General features: G+C 45.7%; 1 pseudogene; it reads left to right on the top strand.

Annotated features, from left to right (window-relative positions):
- The first annotated feature begins 11,064 nt into the window (after positions 1–11,064).
- Positions 11,065–13,276, top strand: part of LOC106805675 — an 8,720-nt pseudogene continuing 6,508 nt past the window's right edge.

Raw genomic sequence — 13,276 nt, 5'->3', positions numbered from 1 at the left:
CATCTAGCGGATCACTATCTCTCCCATGAGACGCTGAAATACTTATTACTATTTAAATACTATTAGTATTACTATTAGTATACATCCGTTGACAGGTTTTAACACTGCCGCATGCCGCTATCCTAAGTCAAAGCGTCGGGAGGAGTTTCCGTTCCAGAAAAGCGCGGGTAGTAAAATGCGGAACAATCGGCGTTAATGTGTAGTGTGAAGGGGCTGCTTCAAACGGATCGTAGGTGGTTAGGAAAGACTTTCTAGAGCATGCATTGACCATAATTTTAAATGTATCATAGTGTCATGTCACTCAGGGTCATTTCCCATTTCCGGTGCTGTATTCCCTGCCTACGTGTTGCACGTTCTCGGACACAAAGAGTTGACGCGACCTGGCGTAGTGCAAGGAGATAAACGACATGCCAGATGGAGACGGGACTTACTAGAGAAAGCGTTGCCGAAAGGAGATGTTGATCCCTAAGCGCTGAAGCGCCCACAGAATCTTTCGACGCAGTTCCCGGCAGGCGCCGCACCCAGGGAACGTCCTACGACAGTATTGCCAGCCGCTTGGCAGCTATTGGATATCGTGCGGGCCGAATGAATTGGCGATCGGGATCAGGCCAGCGACTGGATCATAGCTGCCAAGCGAACAGTTCCGCAATTTTAGTGGGGGACACAGAGGGTAGACATTTGGAGACGTCAACAGTGTTGACTTGTGTATAAAAAACTGTAACGAGTAATCTGGGTTCGTAAACCGAGCTGTGTTCACGCGAAATACAGAAAGACGTTCCGAATTTCTGAATTCGGCGAACCTTGCCCAGTAAATGGCAAACGGCGGGTGTCAGAATCACGAAACCCTACCGGCGCTCTTCGCGCCCCAAAAACGCTGCAACGTTTTGCAACCGTTCCAATGGCGAGGCTTTCGCTACGGTGGAGCTTGGAAGCCATGATGCGTGCCGCCTGCCGCGCCGCCTGATAGCCCATAGGGACTGGCCACTCTCTCGCACCTCTCGGCTTAGCTGAGTCACTCTCAATGGCTAATCGAGGTGGGGGAGCGAGTTCCTAGTCTATAATAGCCTTTGCCACCTCGCAACCTTCTTTGAAAGGAAGGTAGGCCTATACTTAGAAAACATTAACAATTTCGTAGTACAATTAGATTTCGGTATTTATGTAGATTATTATTTTATTGGAAACGTTCAAGTGACTGTGTCTAGTATAGGGCCTGCGCGGGTAATTCTAACCTAGCAAGGCACGCTTTTTGCCTAGTCGCCCTTATAGTAGAGTAGTAGTACTAGTGTTCAAGGGAAGAGAACATGGCTCCCATATTATTATTGGGCCCCAATGTTGGCAATGTGGGCAATAAGAAACAATTTCATTTACATCAATATAAATATAATATTATATCAATAATAATAGGTTAGATTATGGTTAGGGCTTCGGTCATTATTAGTAAGCTTAATTTACTATTAACAGGAGTTAGTCATTATTTACTATTCTTTAGCTTCTGCGGTCCTGGTATTACTGAGTACTAGTACGTGTAGTAGCTGCTGACTAACTTGAGTAGTATCTACTACTAGTACTAGTAGTAGTACTTAAGTGAGTAATTATTGTAACATTGTACTTGTAGTATACAAGTATTCGTAGCCGTAGGTGTGGAATGTAATTACCAGTCTTAATGCTGCCGTAGTGGCTTCAGTCTAAAAAACTGATATCAGTTGTGCTGTAGTTGCGCTTTGATCTTTGCTGCCAGTGGCTGGTCATTATGCAAAAACGGCCCAAACGGGGGTAGAGAGGAGCATGCGAGCGCGGGGTCAATAGGTTCAGAAGGAGAAGCGAACATGGGCTACGATAATGAAAACGCCGACGTACAATTCGAGTTAGACTGCGCTTACGGACGTTAATTCGCCGGCAAGTCTGTTTCGCTACACTAATAGTTATAGTTAGGTGGAGCGTGTGAAACTCCTGGACCGCGGCGCGGGGCAAGTCTCAGGAAATTTTCTGGTGCGAAAATGCCTCGACAGAGAGCCTCGTGGCGCGATCTTATGGGGCCGCCGATATGTACGAGAATAACTCATGGCGTTAAATTAAATAAATTAGAAATCGCTTTTATAGAAAAAAACCAAACGCCGCACCAAATAACAAAGTACGAATTACGACCCATTGATTTATTCTCGCACTACGTGCAGAGACGAAAGGCGTTCTTGGCAATGGCCACGAGGTGCTCAAATTGGACCGATTATACGGGCTTTATCCTATACCAGAAGGGCTTCGTGTTAGAAAGTATTCTTAAATAGGGCAGCGATGAAGTCATTGTGTTCGCCGCTGCGCGGCGTTTGCGGCGCTTCGGCGCGTATATCCGGCTGCAGATCGTCAGGCAGAAGAGACCGCGATACGCAAAGATGGGCCTTGCCCGCAAAAGATGCGTTGTTCCCGGGACCGCCGGAAAGCGGTTAAAGCCGCGCACTTCCGCGGACTGGGCGCACTGCGGGCCGTATGCTATGGCGTTAATAAGCTCCCCGCTATACACATTTCGCGCGCGAAGGAAGGAGCTGCCGCGCGCTGAAGCGTTGTTAGCGGGCAGGCGTAACATCGCGGAGTTTTGGGACACGCTACATCCTTCGGCTACATCGGGCTTTCAGAGGGAGTGGGTTTTCCGTTATGGATGACACGGTTTGTACATTCCTCGCGTCGTTACCGTCGAACCTGCCGTATTTTTCGTACTTATCTTGAGCGTGTCTCCACTATCTTCTCTCTTTCTCGCACTCCCCGCAGTCTGTCTCTCTCTCTTCTCTTCTCGCTCTCGCTCGACTCTGCCGCCAGGGTTATGTGCATATATATATGGATATTGAAAAGTTTTGCGCAACGGTTAAATGCACAAAGTTTTGCGCCGTTTAATGTTAACATTCGTCAGACCTTCAGACCGCCCGCACTGATTCTGCTTGCTGGCAGCTAGCACATACGGCGCTGTTTTCGAATTCTGACGCCACGCGCGGCGGCGTTTTTGCCAGAGAACATTAGTGCCAATTCTCAGTCTAAACAAAACATCAATCAACGTGGCTTAGACCAATGTCATGAACGTATCGTGTGAAACCACATGGCCTACGATATTAAAAGCCCCAAGTAGACATGTCGTACGGACTTCACTCAGCCAACTTATGCGTTGGCCTATTACTGAAGTGGTTACGCTAGCGTGTTGAACGTGCTGGCACGCGCGGCAGTCTAGCGTCCATCGAGCTGAGCGGGTATTTTAAAAAAAACTTCGGAAATGGTACGTAGCATGGACTCGTTGCGCCATCTATGGGCTTCGCCGATAACTTCAATTAATGTCAGGGCATGACTCCAGCGAAAAGGGAAAAATTATTTTTATACACATAAAACGACGCGCGCAACAAGCAAGTAGCAATTACGCCATGATTTTGAATTTATTCTCGCCCTACGTGCATAGTCGGAAAGGCGGATTCTGGAAGCGCCAGACTGCTCAATTGACGAAACAGGCCGATCTGACAAACCCGTTAAGTGTATTGACAGAGCAGCGAATTCGATTAAAAGGCGCCATGAGGGAGTTGGGCGCTTGTTCGCGCTTCGCGCGGATCGGGCTGCAGCACTGTCGAGATAACAAGATGCGGAGTTTACCCGCACATCCGGGCTCTCGCGGAGATGCGAACTTACTGACGCAGAACATAGGTGCAGAACTGTCAGGGGTATTACTACGGTTTACCCGTACTGGATTCTGGATCTGGATAGTTTACTGCCGTAGCCACGGGTTACGTGGATATATAACGCAGAAGACATTCCGTAAGCGAATTAACGTCCAGGGATATAGTAGCCATGAGGGTGTGACTAGGCTTTGGTGCAGGTGGTAAGCCAGCGGTAGCTTCCCTTTTAGCCGAATGGCACTGAGGCGTGGTCACAGCCAGAGTTCCTTTGCGTCCTCAGTGTTTCTTTTACGTCGCATGGCTAGAATTTTCTGGGAGACGGCTACCGCCATTTTTCTACGTGGTATCGAGCCACGGGAGATTTTCACAGTCTCCAATGTTGAGAGCAGGTTTTTACACCTTGAGAAAATTCAATGACCCTGCCGGGGTTTGAACTTCGCAGCATTCATTGGACAGTGCATGACGCCTACACTGGCCAGCTGCCATTCATCCCATCATCCATGCAGCCCACCCCTACATGCCTACCGATCAGTACATCTATACGGCCACATCAAACTATTAAATTTAAATGATAGACTGCTTTACCATCAAAGTCTCGATTTTCTTTCCTTTCAAGCCTCCAAATCTCTCTGCCAGAAAGCAAATAACTTGGAGGAAATTATTACTCTTGCTTTTCCGAAGGAGCCATTTCATGCATGTAGCGACACTCGCGGAGAAAATATCGTTTATAGAGGGCTGCGAAAACCCACACACAACGCCAGAGGACGTACGGAGTTAAGATGCGCTACCGTATTTGAAGCTTTCGAAGAGGGTCCAGCAAATGTTTTTACACGCGAAACAGTTGGTAATGATAGTATTTGTCATTTGACGTGCCTTTTCTGTGTGACAGCGTTTAACTTAACCGGAAATAATAGCAAAGCCGGCGTGATTTACTCATGATGTTACTACTACAGGCAGAATTATCAGAGTTTGTTGTAGCCGCGTGCGTTTCTTGTCCCAGCCACACCGGTACTGAGCCGGTTCGCAAGAATAGAGATGATGGTCCAGTACGTGATTGGATAGTGTGGATGACTTGTTAGTTGATAAGATAGCGACTGGACATCTTCCTCTATCCCTCGAGCCATAAATGGCAGCTTACCATATCACTCGGCTGCCCATATACTGCATAGGCTGTTACTCAACTACTGCTTTATTAAATCACGTGCCTTTTGATATCAGGACTCATGTGACTCGACACGCGCGCCGTGATTGGCTGCCACTCACGATTATCGCCGACAGCGGCATAGAAATTAGAACGATGTTCTTATTCTGCCGATCGCGAGTGATGATTTTTTCGCGCGATCTGGCCGGTCTTTTTGACGTACGATATTCAAAATCTTGTCGGCGACTAAGATCGTAAAGGGACATAAGCGGCGCCCGCCTTTTAGGGTTAGGGTTAGGGTTAGCGGAGTATGGCGTAGGGCAACTCCCTAGACTACCAGCGGCGAGCCCACCCACGTTAGTGACGTAGCGCGAGTACGGTCCGGCATATTAGATAGTACCGGATAACGCTTCCGGTATGCCGGAACCGTAACCAGCGCGTACGTTCCGGCAGTACCCATGCGGGTACATTAGACCCACTCAGCATACACTGACTTTACTGTTAGTGTTAGTAGTTAGTTGTTACTGTCAGTACCGTCAATAGTTATCACTTACTCTGTACTTAGTATCAAAGGATATTTAAGGTCATAAAATTTTCAAAATCAAAAGCCGAAATTTTACAACCGTTATATTTGTAGCACTTTGTAGTATATTGTACCACTGGCAGCAAGACAAGCCCGCCGTCAGTACACACGCGGCCAGACTATGATTAACATACATGTTGGGTGCCTAACTCGCCGCACATGTTTCCACACTCACAGATTTTATATATCAGTTACACGTCCAGGTGTTCCTGCAGGTGACGCCACTTTCAACGATCGTTGCGAATCGCGGAAGACTGCTGAACAAGCTACACCCGCCATTTATGACAAATCGCGCCCGGCCAGAATTTAACGCTTCAAATCACAGAAATTCCGTCAAAGTATACATGCGGATAATGATCCTTCGGATGCCTACCAGCGCAACGGGCGCATGGCCAATGCGTGGCCGGCTTCGATTGTGTCAAAAATGGCGTGGTGTAAGCATTCTTCAGCGGTGTTCAGCGTCTTCCGCGATTCAACGATATTGCCGAAAGTTGGCGTCACCTGCATGGGAACACCGGAGTTGTAACTGATTTGAAAACGGTGAGTGTGGAAACCTGCGGGGCGAGTTAGGCACTATGTTGTTATAAATAGTTCAATGGCACGTGTGTGCTAGTACTGTGCGAGCTTGTTTCTTGGCTGGCGCGATTGTATGTGTCTTATTCTATAAGTCTTTATTTTGTGCTTGATAATTGTGTTTGCATCTAGCATTGATTAGTCTGTGCATGTTGGTGTCATGCATATTTTTTATCGCAGTTTATTTCATATTTTATGTTATTTAGTGATATGTGCTGTTGGTAACTCACTGCGTGTGTACATGACGTGTGGGCAGCTGTAACAGTACAGGGGTCATCATATGTTCATTTAAGGAACGTGATAAAGTTATACTGTTGCTTCGATATGTGCTTAAGGAGTTGTTAACACTTGTCATTTTGAGTTTGGCCTCAGAATTAAGAAATTATTGCACTGATGTCTACGTCAATTGAATTGAGTGAGATGTGCTTCAGTAAGTATTGTTTAAAAGTTGTAGTAACCAGAATGAACATAGAAATGAACTGCCATTTAGATGCTACTTATATTTTCCTGGACTTGAAGTGAATACATGACTAAGGTTAGCATAGGAAAAAATATCTTTCATTCACTCTGGTTTTAATTTCTTCAAATCTATCCTATAATTACCACTATTATTTTGCTCTGCCAGAATGGACTGCGTGTGAAAAAAATGATTTTTGCGTAGCAGATGTGTCGCCTTAGATATTTTTGCCAGACATAAGCTTTATATTTCGATCGCCGCTTAGCCATTTCAGCAATCATTAGCCGGACCTGCGGCATCCCAGCACACACAAATGTAGACGGGAGTGAGGCGGGCAAGCAGCCACCCCGAAGACAAGCAAGTGTGCGTTGCCGATCCATTGTATATTCCTAATATTATTACCGATAATTGCACATTGGTTTAACCAGTTACTCAATTAGCTAGAAATTTAATAAAAGGATAATTTATTAATAATTAATAACGATATTAGTAAGAACATATTTACTAATTAGTAATTATTATGATGCTATTTTCATTGTAAAGGCCTGTTGGTATTGTAAACTTATACGACGTAAATGTTCTAGTGATGTTATGCTTTTACAAGGGTTTCTTTACGAGGTTGAAATGAATTTTTCTTGCCACGACGATGGTAGCTACTCAATGCCGTAGGTAGGCACTATGCACCATTCATGCTATTTACACGACCGTGACAATGATAGGTTGTAAATTGAGCGATTAATGATTTATCCGATGTTCAGATGCGTAACATGGTCGTTGGTTAATACAGTACACATGTATAAGTTGTCTTTCTATGCTAGTATGAGGCCTGTATATCTTACCTACACTAATATACCTTGCTCCACTAATTACACGGCCTACCTACACTGATACACCTTGCATATACTTAATTCACCTTACCTGAACTGATAGACCTTAATATACTTATACCTTACCTATACAACAGTGTTTCCCGCATTGACACGAGCAAGCGCGGGGCCGCCTCGCTCAAATTCTCAGCGACCACATAGAAATCTTGTCAAAACACACCTCCGACGCTGTCGTAAATCAGGTGTTCTTTCATAGAAAACAATGCTTTAATGCACCAAGAATAGGCTTAGAATGCAACCAAGATTGCACATTTTTCCAAGAAACTTTGCCCCAGGCCCCTCTAGCTGGGCGAGCACTTCGGACTCCTCGCTTTGCTAGGACCTCGAAAACGTGCAAACACACCCAAAAAATTATGCATCTCACAGGATTTTTCGGCCAGGGGGAAACACTGTTATATTAAACATATACTTCCACCTTATCTCAACAGATATACCTTACCTATACATACTAACCTTATTACACTGATACAATACACCTGACAATAAAGTGATACATCTTACCTAGATACAATATACTTTACACTTTACATCAACTGGATACATCGTCTAATTTCATACACAGTCACCAGTTACTTATACCTAAAGGCTCTACTATACCTATTACTACACAGGTCTATAGTTACACCTTATAGTACGATAGCGTATATATTGATGTACACCGTACCTTATTTCCAGTGCTTTCTTAAACTATTCAGTGCCCTTTCACCCTCGAGTCTTATATCACAAAATTTCATTTCACCCGTGACTAAATTTCCTTATGTTTTTGGTTAAGGTTTAATTCACCTAAAATAATTTTATTTCAACCCTGAGTGACGAATCATCAGTTTAAGAAGCATTGCCTTATGAATTCATATTTTATCTGTGTGTTTAAATCCTAAGAAAATTATCTTACTTAATTTCTTGGATTAAACAAGATAGAATATTGAATTCTCATAGTTTTTCAACGAAATCAGATGAACTTATTTTATTCTTAAGCATTGCCTTACTTTACTGTACTGCTGCTGGCAGGCCGCGCGGCCCGGACTTATGGCCATCACGACCACCACATACGACGCAGTGGTTTGTCGGAGCCGGTGGGCAGGGTTTGCGCGCTGGATTCGGCCTCGCATCGAGGGCTACAAGACGGCGATCAGTCACCAAGCTGTTTCCCCACGCGTTCGCACCACGGTCGCCGCGCAGGTATTGCTGCCAAGGGGGCACGAGTGGCGTGACTTAGGGGGGGTGCTTAGCGCGACTTGCGGCCTCGATGTTTGAAAAATCAAATACACAGGGGTCGGGGCCGATTTAGGCCCCCCGAAATTGCCAAAAGAAGCCCTGGAAATGCCCAAAAGAGCCCCCCCGTAAATTTGCAATAGAGTTCAGATGCAAACCAAAATTTTTAGGCAGTGCTATTTTCATGGCACGCCGAGCCTTGAAAAGTACCCCGAAAAATAAGATTATATTTTTTTCCTGCTTGCGCTAGTAGTACGTGACCTTGAGTGGCGTAGTAGAAGGGGCAATTCGTCGTCAGGGTGCTGACCGCTTTGGCTGTGCTGCCGGAGTGGTGAGGGTGCACGGGGGAGAGTAAGCGCGTAAAACAGCCCTCTGTTAAGTTGTCACGAGCCGTTTTGGATAATTATCCCGCCTGAAGGTCTACCGCCGGAGACAAAGCTAGTCGTCTCGTTGCTAACTTATTGAGGTTAGTAATATAGTATCGAGTGATAAGCTTGTTGGGTCCATGTCGGGTTAGCCGTGGTTGATGCTGTATCACTGGTGAGTTTCATCTGTAGTGATCCGATTCAAAACTCCGCCTACACAGTTAAGCGTCAGCTTAAGGTCCTTCCTTGCAAAGCCTCAGAGCTGTCAAAGGTTAGACTTGGCTGGCAGAGGAGCGTCGTTCCGTCATGTTTCTGCCTACAATCCCCCAAACCTGGCCTCGCTGGTGGGAAGCTGCACAATCGGAAAGTCGCGTAGCGAATCTGTAGCGGAACAATGCACTATCAGGTATTGCGTGCAATTATTCATAGTTTATCGCTGTAAGCTTTTAGCGGTGTGCAGCCCGCTGCGCAGCCGAATTCGTAATTTTTGTGAATGGAAATGTGGCAGTATTCAGGTTTACTTATCAAGTGCATCCTGAAAAGCTCATCAGGAGACTCCCATTTGTATCAGCTTGGCTATGATTCATGGCAGTATCGAGTGTTTTTATTCTTGTTTAAATCTTTTCTTGTGCTTCGTTGTTCTTGTTTCTGCCCAATCGAACATCATAAACATGTAACACAAACGTTGTCAAGCCTCTGGTGGGTGCCAATGATAACCCTCAGTAGGAACGTGGAGCATTATTGAGCCAAGTGTTGCGGTGCTGCTACTATTAAATGTCAAATGTTTTTTTTCCAAAGTGTAACTGCTACATGAAATTTACAGCTCTCTGTCTCAGTTGCCTGCTTGTGCTGCCTGCAGCCTGCAGCTAAGTTTGGAATGCTATAATACTGGTGACGGGTGTTTGTGCAACGTTTACGGATGTCTGTCGTGTCTGATGGATGCCTGACTCAAACTTATTTTTTTATTGTAAGCGGAGAATCAATGGCAGCACTGCGAAACATGGAACCAGATAATTGGGATGGCACATGTAAGTGTATTGCATCACACATGTAATTTTAGATGCTATGCCTCACACATGTATTTACAATCGCCTCGTGTTAGCAATATTTATAACCTATGTTGTTCCAGTTGAACGTAGATGTAAACATGCGTAAATGATATTTCAGTGAATTAAATGTAAATTGTGCTATGATCGCCGATTGCCCATATAACGTTCTCTTACCTACCATACCTGACATAGATGTGTGCAATTAATAACTACCAAAATAAACAAATCACTTTGAAAAAATACAAAAAATATTTTACGTAATATGATTTTTTCGTAATAAAATTTGTTGTTATTTCGTATGCTCACTGTATATAGTAATTGCTTATTAGCGGTATGACACCGTTTAAAAAGGATCTGACTGGTGGGTGACCAGAACCTATCCACTTACATGTGTGAAGAAGCTCCAAAGGCCGTGTCTTGAGGTATATGACTATGTGCGCAGTGCATGTGTGGGTTGTGCGATCGTGTGCTGTGTGCGTGTGCATGTGTAATGTGGGTGTCGTGTGGCGTGCAATGAGCGAGCATAGTGTACACCATAATGGTTTGCGTTTGGTATTGCGTTGCAAGTGTGGCCTGACCATGTTTTGTTTGAGAAAAGTATAGCGTCAGACCATTATATAAGGACATAACCAAGGAATACTTGGCAAGAGTCCATTACAGACGTGACCGTAAGCTGGGTTTACACTTATTGGAAAATTTCTACTCATGGAAAAAACGTGTCAAGTGTCCATTGCAGGCAGGCGTGTCATATGCTATAGCGGTGGTTTTTGCTGTAGAAAAGCCACTTCAAGATAAACAGAAAAATCTTCCTCTATAGCCCATGCCTACTAGAAAGCCACTCAAGATAAACAGGAAAATCTTTTTCCTCATATAGCCAGCTTACTAAAAGAAAACACCACTCAAGATTAAACAGGAAAACCTTCCTCTATAGCCAGGCTACTAGAAAAGTCCCGTAAAAATATTGTTTGCCCTTTGCAGTGCGAACCACGTAGCGCATTGAGCGAAGTGTTATATTTATGAATATATATTGTATCTAATATTGTTTTTGTTTTAATATTTAATATTGTATTTGTTAAAATTAATATTTAACATTGTATTTATTAGCATAAGGTTTGATAAAACGCCACATTTTTGCAGCTGGAGAAACTACGGCATGCCGTTCAGTCGGGACGGACGATGGCAAGATCTACCAGAGAGCTTTCGGTGGCCAGAGTCTGGACTACGGGCAAGGGCGGGCCAGGCCCACAGGTGTGCGGCCGTCGCCGACAGGACTGGCCACGCCCTGCTTCACACGCTCTACGGCAGGGTACGTACCGTCGTACCGTCTTCATGTGTTGAGTGGTTCCCTGCCAGTGTTCCCTGCCATTCTATGATCTTCATGTGATCGAGTGTTCTGCCGGTTCCTTGCCATTCTATGATATTCGTGTGTTGAGTGCAGATTCCACTGCTCGATGTTCCCTGCGCCATTCTATGATCTTCGGTGTGTTTGAGTGGTTCCCTGCCAGGTTCCCTGCCATTCTATGATCTTCATGTGTCGGAGTGGTTTCCTGCTCGTGCTTCCTGCCATTCTATGATCTTTCGTGTGTTGAGTGAGTTCCTGCCGTGTTTCCTTGCCATTCTATGATCTTCACGTGTTCGAGTGTGTTTTCTGCCGTGTTCCTTGCCATTCTATGATCTTCATGCTGTTGAGTGCGTTCCTCCCCGTGTCCCTGCCCATTCGTATGATCTGTCGTGTGTTGAGTTGGTTCCTGAACCGTGTTCTCTGGCCATTCTAGATCTTTGTTGTCGAGTGGCGTTCCCTGCCCGTGTCCCTGCCTTCTATGATCTTCTGAGTGTTGAGTACGGACCTACCTTACAGCTGACTTATCTATTGACCCTACCTTACAGCTGACTTATCTATTGACCCTACCTTACAGCTGACTAACCGTTGACCCTACCTTACAGGTGCCTTATCTGTTGACCCTACCTAACCTTACAAGTGACCTGTTGACCCTACCTTAGTGATGACTTACCTGTTGGGTGGAACTGCACGAATTCCATGTCCTCGTTGTCTAGGCCAGCGCGAGCCGTCATGGCGGTGCCGTCGCCCGTACATGTGTGAGCACCAGTGCATGAGAAATACGCTCGTCCGTATCCACTGCAATATTTGATACATAGCTAAATAAACAGACAGTCATATAGATAGATAGTTACACAGACAGACATACAGACTGGCAAACAGACGACAATGACAGACAGACAGGTGGTAGATTTCAATGACTTCTTAGGAAATCATTATAATAACACATGCGTAATAACAGTGTTCGAAATAAGGGCTATCCGTTTGTCCTCACTTGTCTATTTCCACGGAGGACAAGTAGACCTGTCCAGTAGCTTGTCCAGCGCAACTTTTTAGAGCAATTTTTCATCATTTTCTACCATCACCTCAACTTTGTTAAGACAAGTAATACTTAAAATAAATAACTGTGCTTCTTTGTGTTCTTTCAAGTTTGGTGCATAATTTGAACTGTTAATGAACTGTATTAAAGTTACAAAGTAAGATAGTGGGTTTAACATTTAATTTGATTAAATGTATTACACATTTACTATACTTCTATGTTATTAATCTGTTAATCAAGACAAGCAAAAATTTTGAAGGACAAGCAAAAATATCTTGTAGCTTGTCCATCGGACAAGCAAATTTGTCTTCCTTATTTCAAACACTGAATAATATCTATAGATAATACAAACAACACACATAATAATAATATAACAGACGTACTGATAATAACAGCTAATTTTCCATGACTTTCCAGCGCAATAGCTTACGCGTATTTTCCAGACATGGAAAGCGGCACTTTCAATTTCCCGGACCACCAGCTTTCCACGTACGTGAACCGCCGTGCAACACACCCGAGTAACACGCTCACCCCGCCGCGATGGCCTTCCCCTCTCCCCCTCGCACGTACCCCTCTCCCTGCCACTATTCCCGTCTTCCTACCATGACAGCGTTCCCCTCTCCCTGCCACGACAGCCTTCCCCTCTCCCTGGCCCACCCCCATGCCCCCTCGCCCTCGCGCGCACCCCTCACCCTCGCACGCTCCCCTGGCAGCCCCCTCACCTTCTCCCCGGCCCACCGCCGCGCCCCTTCGCCCTCGCGCACACCCCTCACCCTCGCACGCACCCCTGGCAGCCCACTCACCCTCTCCCCGGCCCATCCCCGCGCACCCACGGCCTCGCGCGCACCCCCTCACCCTCGCACGCACCCCTGGCCGCCCCCTCACCCTCTCCCCGGCCCACCCTCGCGCCCCCTCGCTCTCGCGCGCACCCCCTCACCCTCGCACACACCCTTGGCCGCCCTCTCACCCTCTCCCCGGCCCACCCTC

This window comes from Priapulus caudatus, unplaced genomic scaffold (genome assembly GCF_000485595.1).
Source record: "Priapulus caudatus unplaced genomic scaffold, Priapulus_caudatus-5.0.1 Scaffold123, whole genome shotgun sequence".
Taxonomy (NCBI): domain Eukaryota; kingdom Metazoa; phylum Priapulida; class Priapulimorpha; order Priapulimorphida; family Priapulidae; genus Priapulus; species Priapulus caudatus.
This window is presented reverse-complemented; position numbering and strand designations above follow the sequence as displayed.